Genomic DNA, 8112 nt, shown 5'->3' with positions numbered 1-8112 from the left:
GCATATGAAAGAGCACCAACCCAAGTCGTTTTAAATTTGAGTATGTGCGTTATAAAATATGTGGTTGTGAAGTGCACAGATGCTTTTTCGTAACTAAGAAGAACAAAAAACTTAATTTTATATTCCGTCTGATGGTAATTGAACCCGGACCCTCTTGGCTGCAACCAAGTGTATCAAGCGTCTTTGCACACTCAGCTACAGCCACACATGTAAACGTGCTTTCAAATGTTGAGTTTGAATCAATATCATAGCGCGCGATTAGTGCATTATGTCATACGATGTATGTGTGTATGTGTTGTTACCGCTGTGCATGCTTTTTATCCATATTACATATGAAAAAAGCATCCGAGACTTGCAAAACGCCATCCGTGCAGTGAAAAATGCTTTATATTAATACAGGCGTATTTGAATTGAATATTTCCATTATACGTAGTGTATGTACAATGGAAAAATCCATTTCGTTAACACTTTTCACTAGATTTAAATACGAGCATTTTTAAATGGGAATCAAATAAAAAATGTTTATTCTTTAAACGCGTTTTTTTCTCAGTGTTTGAATTTGAGGTAGTGTGGAATTTTCATGGATTATTGAGCTAAATCGTAGAAATTATTGATCAACTACCATAAAATGCCTCTGAGCTGTAGCATTTTGAAAATCTTTGCACACCTTGGTCGAGCACTTAATGTTAATATTAATGGCTAAAATTTTCAGGAATTTTTATTAAAGTATTTGCAACAAAATTTTGAGGTGGGAGTGAAAAAAAAGTCGCAAAAAAGCACCGGAATGAAAATGTAGAAAACCCTTTTTAATATTTTGACTTTTTAAATTTTTTAACATTTTAGCATACAAATGTCTCGTAACACCCCACCAAAAAATTTTTGTTGCCGGAAATAAGAAAACTTGTCGCCCACAGCAACAAATTTATTGCCGGCAATATCTCCATCGAATAGATTTCTTATTACCGGTCGCTCTAAACCGTCCGCCGCAGGCAACTCGCCTGGGCGAGTCGTTTTCTTATTACCTGAATGAGTCGTTTTATCATTGCCACAGGCGATATTTGAATAATAATTTCTTGCAAAAATTTTACTCTTTTTTTTATTACCTTCCTTTTATTAACTCGGGATGTAACTATATAATATTGATGCGCCTAAAAGATGCAGCGACTTCTATTCTCAAGTTGCATACCTGATGACAGTACGAATGGCAATTATGATAGGGAGGTTTTAGTTTTTTAAACTATAATTTTATTATTTCTTGAATGGGCTTATTACCAAAGAAATAAAAAGGGTGAGAAAATACCTTTCCAATGGTACCTCACAAGTCTAAATCGGATGAGTTTAGGTTCAGTTATTAATATTTCATTTGTTTTTGAACACAAACTTATAATTTGTAAACGAAATTGACTATTTTCGTCGCTATGGAGCTTCCTATTTTTCAACCCTGTCTTGGGCATAAATTATACGTTTTTGAAGAATCCCATTGACGCGAAGTTCATGAGTTTGGGAATTTTTGAAATCATATTCCTAAAATGAGATGAACGAAATAATGTCGATTTCTCACTACCAGATTGGAAATACTCATATGTATTTATGCATGAAAAAATTAGAAATAACATTTCTCTATTGCTTCGTCTTTAAAAGAAAAAATTGTATTCAATATTTCTTCGTTCGTAACTTTTATACATATCTCTGTGGACGTTAAGTAAAACTAAACCATTTAATTTAACATGTATATTAATAGGCTCGTCTGATCTAAGTTTCAAGATGCGAATAAAACTAAGTTATTCCATTTTTCTAGCCCAACGTTTGGCTTTTACCTTTTAGCATCTTCAGGGGCAATTCATTTATTTGATATCTGTCACAAACCAATGAGATACAAAACACCAAACGCAACACTTGCTTATAAGTCAAACTGCACTCTATCAACAATATATACAAAAACAAAGTGTCCTGTAGATGTCTACCAACAAAGTAATGTTATATATGAAATTACGTGTAAAGGAAAGGAGAATGATGAATGTGGAAAAGTAAATATTGGCACAACAAAACGGCCTTTGGGTGTTCGACTAGGCGAACATGAAACCGACGTAAGGAAACAAAAGACCAGCACAGCACTAGCACAACACATTATATCAAGTGGACACTCAGCTGATTTTGCAAATGCGAAAATTATTGACCAGGAAAAGAGAGAAGCAACCAGATATACACTAGAGAGCCTGAGGATTATGGAGAAACGAGAAAAGACGATAAACAAAAAAGAAGTTACGGACAGCATAGCGGCCGCTTATATATCATGTTTATTAAAATAAGACTTTAGTATTGACAAAGTTACCATAATGTATGGATGGTATTGATTTTCAGCTTACACTTCTTTAGTAATGTTCTCTTTGTTTGTAATGTTGTGTTAGGCACAGAAATTTAAATGTTTTTATGTTATTATTTTTGAAATTTTGTTTTAATATTCAAAACAATAGTGTGAGTTGGTTTGTACATATATTTAAAATGTTTAATTGTCTTTATTTATATATTTTTATTGCTTTATGGTTATGTTTTAATATGTTTTGTATCTCATTGGTTTGTGACAGATATCAAATAAATGAATTGCCCCTGAAGATGCTAAAAAGTATTAGCGAAACGTTGGGCTAGAAAAATGGAATAACTTAGTTTTATTCGCATCTTGAAACTTAGATCAGACGAGCCTATTAATATACATGTTAAATAAATCAAGAACTGATCGGAATATACATACATAGACTAAACCATTTAATATTTGTTTCTTAGTTTTTCTTCGTGAATATGATTTATGCTTAAGAAGGAGCGTTCGCTGGAAGCAAGTTTTGCTCCTATCTGCAAGAATCGGTGTATGTATCTCTAAGTACAGAGATTGATTGAAAACATTAAAAGCGTCTAGGAATGTTGTTAGACTATGCTCCGTAGGTACACTTTTTCTCCCAAATTTTTAACCACCAAAACCCCTACCTGCGGTTGCCCCTGCATCTGTCGAATTTAGGACTGGTTCTGAACTATAGAAAAGGTAATGCATCGGGGGACAATTTCTAATTCCTATGACATCGCCGTGTAAAATACGCCAGTTGTTTGCATGCAAAAGAGCTTTATCGCGAATTAGTAGTGGGTCTAAAAGTACTAGAAGCGCACCAGTTCAGAACTAGAAATTTTCCCCACAGGGGGGAAATCGGTTAGAGTCTTTTCGATTTGTATTGATAATAACCGGGTTTCCGACTTTCCTCGAAAGAGAGAAAACTTAAATTATTTCATAATGAGAATGAATTACGACGGGTTTAATTCTTTTTGGGATATTTCTTCAATTAAAATAATATTAAATCGCAATTATATTTTTAACTGACATTAGAATAAACTCTGTATTTTTGAAGTGAAACTTCTTTAGCGGCGGTTGGTTGGTTGGGAGTAAATTGGCAAATTCAACGGAAATTGCACACGGAAATGGTGCAACGGAAATTATTGGGGCTGAAACAAGTGCTTCTTGAGTGTTTGGTATTAATTTAACAAAAAATTGCTAATAAAATGGTGCAACGGAAATGATGCAACGGAAATTATTGAGGCTGAAACAAGTGCTTATTGAGTGTATGGTATTAATTTAACAAAAAACTGCTAATAAAAGGTTAAAGAATAAAACTTAGAAAAATACCAATAAAAGAATGAAAGTAAAGGTGAGTACATAGATAAAGAAAAGGATAAAGGTAAAGGTAAAAATAAAAACAAAACCAAAGATGCGTAAAAATAAAGGCAAAAATGAAGACCAATGTAAATTTAAATACTTTACTTATATTTATATAAGGGCAAAGGTGAATGGGAATATATACATAGCTGAAGAAAATGATAAACATGAAAGTAAAAACAAAGATGAGGATGAGGATAGCGATAAAAGTAAAGACGAAGATAGGGGAAGAAATATTAAAATAAAGGTAATTGAAGAGGAAAAGATATAAAGAGAGACACAGAGACTCAATCTGGGAACTATTTTGGGATTTTAGAAATAATCGGGTTTCTAGAGACTTATCGGCAAAATAATCCATATTTTTACCGGTTTTATTATCGATAGTTTTATCGATTTTATTATCGATATTTTTATCGATTTTGTAATCGATATTTTTAACTATTTTCCAAGCGATATTTCGTATCGCTTTTGTTATCGATACTTAGCGATTTTGTTGTCGATACTGATCGATTAAATTATCGATATTCATCGACTTTGATTGCGATATTTATCAATTTTGTTATCGATATTTATCGATTTTGTTATCGGTATTTATCGATTATGTTATCGATATTTATCGATTTTCTTATCGATATATACCGATTTTTTTTATCGATATCTATAGTTTTTGTTATCGATATTTATCGATTTTGTTATCGGTACTTATCGATTTTGTTATCGATTATATTATCGATATTTATCGATTTTGTTATCGATATTTATAGTTTTTGTTATCGATTTTGTTATCGATATTTATCGATTTTGTTATCGATATTTATCGATTTTATTATCGATTTTGTTATCTATATTTATCGATTTTTTTAATCTATATTTATCGATTTTGTTATCGATATTTGTCGATTTTGTTATCGATTTTGCTACGAATGGTATTATCGATGTTGCTGTTGAAATTTTTATCGAATTTGTCACCGATTTTGTTATCGATTTTTTATCTATCTATCGGTTTTGTTATCGATATTTTGTTGGACGTTATTATCGATTTTGTTATCGATAGAGTATAAAGATAAAAATGAAGATAATTGAAAAACAGAATAACATGAATGTTAATAAAACGAACAGGGATAGGGTAGGGAACTAGATAGAAAAAAGAGAAAAAATATAACCTTAAGCAAAAGCAGATGTGTGTATGTATCAGTGTTGGCAAAATGTTAATCTGATTAACGATTAAAAATTAACGATTAAAATGTTAATCGTGATTGACGATTAAAATTATTTAATCGTAATCAACTGTTCGATTAATGATTAAATTTTTTTAATCGTTAATCTCTTGCTGCGATTACGATCAATTAATTTTAATCATTAATCGGTAATCCAATTAAAAAGAAAATCTAATTAAGTTGTCTAGTTTGTCCGGATTTGAAACCTAACACCAGTTATAGTAATTATTTTGTGTTTTACGCTTATAAAAAGCACATAATATAAAAAAATTTATAATTATTATTATTAGTAATAAATAACTTACAACCCAGCGCACATGTGCAGAGGGATATTAAAACCTAGTTTGTAAAACGTCTGTTGGTATAGATCTTAGTGGAAATGCACACCAAATCGCTTAGATTGAAGAGGAATTCTGACTTAGCCATACCCGATTAACTGGCTTTGTGTGCATAGGAAAATCCACCATGCACTAATTAATCACCAAACCTACTTAATCAAATTTAGGGTTAATGATTACAAATTAATTTTTTTTACCGCGGTTACGATTAACTGTTTAATACGATTAAAATTAATCATGACTAACTGTAATCGGATTATTGATTAAAAAATCAATCGATTACTGCCAACACTGGTATGTATACATTGGTTATGAGACAAAATAGATAAGTAACGTAAGTTTTGCTTCTCTAGTGTGGCCCAGGCGCACTTACTTTTTTTAATAGAAGACGTCACATAGACGACGCTTGCATTAACTCAACCGTATTAAATCGCCCAACTCGCTACTTTTGACGCTAGCCGATCCGGAACAAGAACAATGTATGGAACGAATTAAACCAGTTGATTTTTGGCTAATCAAATCGAACCATTTTGTTCGCAGCAAGGTTTTGACTGTACCGTCTCGCCATGCTCTGTACGTTTTGTAAGTTAAAGGCATCTCGCAGGAAGGATTTTCTATCTAAATCCAAAATGGTTATCGAGGAATGGAATTAGATAACGAAATTGGGTTAATTAAAACTAAATCAAGTCCGCTGTGAAGTCGTCAATGGGGATTTGGCATCCCCAGGGGAGAATTCCCTCATATTGGCGGAATTTGAACCTTGTGTGGAACGAGGTAATGGGGTCATATTTAGGAGGAACGTAATATATTTATATGCAATTTCGAGCAAAACTTTTAATTGCTAATAATGTCACATATTTATCTATAAATAACAATAAATCTGGTGAAAAATTCTCATCTATTCTATAATTCTCGTGTAACGTTGTGTTCCGGGATGAACTCTAAAACTAACTATCCGATTTGCTTGAAATTTGGTACGTAGATATCTTAATACCTTGATCATGTTACAGGATACCATCTTTTCGGGGACCAAGGACCGATCTATTCGAAAAAATCTTACTTATGTTGCAATTTCCTTGAGATTTGGTACGGAGATAGCTTTTTCCCAAGGCTAACATATAGGATGCATTTTTCCGGGAAGCGGACCAGAGACAGATTCATTCGAAAAAATCTAATTTATGGTGCGATTTGCTTAAAATTTGGTAGTTAGGTAGCTTTTTGCTTAGATTAAGATATAGCATACCTTTTTACCGGGAAATAGACCGATCTAATTGAAAAAATCGTATTTGTTGCGCGATTTGCTTGAAATTTGGTACGAGAGAGATTTTGCTTAGATTAACATGTGGGATATCTTTTTTTTCGGGAAATGGACTAGGGACCGTTATATGCGAAAAAATCTTATTTATGGATAAGGGAAATTCGTGAAAACATAAGTACATATACGTGTGTGGATTCTAACGATTCGCACCAAACTGCAGATGCAGAATAAACAGAAAGCCTAGAAGTATACTGAACCAATTTTTTGTTACACCGCGAAAAAAACTGAACGGAGACCCTTAATTTATTACGACACGCCGGGAGCCGATTACCTAATTTCGAATTCGGCTAATTTCGACCTCTGTGAGTTCAGTCTTAGTCAAGAAGTGCGAGCAAAATGCTTCGGTCTTAGCCTCGCGATGGTTGTGCAGTCTAAAAAAAAAATGGAGATAATTCCACCTCATTTTCCTCTTGACAGCTGATACAAAAGGGATCAGCTAAAATTCCTAGTCTTACCGCATGAAAACCAATCCCACAATGGCCTGTCAGAATCCTCATCACTAGCCCTTGGGTGGTAACGTATTTTTCGGCTCCTTTAAGGGGTAACATGGGTCACTCGCAGTGTTGCCAGAATTTTTTGAAGAAAAAAGCTAGATTGTCTCCAAAAAAAGGCTATGTAAGCTCGATATGTTTCCACCTCAAAGACACTGCAGAAGTCCAAAAGCCTGAACATAGTTTTGGTGGAGAGTTTCCGATAGATGACGTTTTCAACAACCCTGTCTCCAAGCTTTGATCCGTCCATGAAGAAATTTATTGTTCTCTTCCTCGAGTAACCCCGCCTAGAGATGAAACGATACCAGTAAATACAAGTACATACTCGATACTTTTCGTTCGATACCAAGTAATTTTGGTATCGATACTTTTGAACCAAGTACTGGGTAGGTATCGAAAAAACAAATACTCGTATCGACACCCGATATGTACTAAGGAAAATTTGGCTTCGACAATTTTTCCTCCACTGTTATTCCCAACCGCCTTGTTCTTCATAGCTGCTTAATTGCCAGCAAAACCCGAGAGCAGGCGTCAATTTTGATATAATGCAAAGAATATAGCTCCAAATGCTTCACCAAAGTAGGTATAATGCGACAAGGCCCAACTGTTCGAATGGAAAAGTAAACTCGATGAGTGCTCAGTACAGATGTGTCAACGAAATGTTAAACTCACTGAGTAACTCTATTAGACCCCTTTCACATGATAGCCGCTTAACCAGCGTTTGGTACTAACACCTACATGAATGTACTTGCGTTTAACTCGCGTGAGCACCTTGGGTAAAATGCAACGAAATACGCGTAGTTGTAAAAGCGTATTTACCTCCCGTCATGTAAACGGAAAATACTAAAAGCAGGGAAGTCTAGCTCTGTTATTGAGGAAAAGAAACAAAGATGAAGAGCCCCACAAAGAGTTGATTAAAAAAATAAAAATTCTTAAGCAGGGATCACACGATTTGTACATTTGTTAACCGTAGACCTACGTTGGGGTTGAAAAAGACCCGAAAATCTCTTTTGAGTAGATATAAATCTATACGTAGTGGAATTAGAAGTCC

Source organism: Rhagoletis pomonella, unplaced genomic scaffold (genome assembly GCF_013731165.1).
Source record: "Rhagoletis pomonella isolate Grant_MI unplaced genomic scaffold, Rhpom_1.0 Rhpom_scaffold_00003, whole genome shotgun sequence".
NCBI lineage: Eukaryota > Metazoa > Arthropoda > Insecta > Diptera > Tephritidae > Rhagoletis > Rhagoletis pomonella.
Note: the sequence above shows the minus strand (reverse complement) of the source record.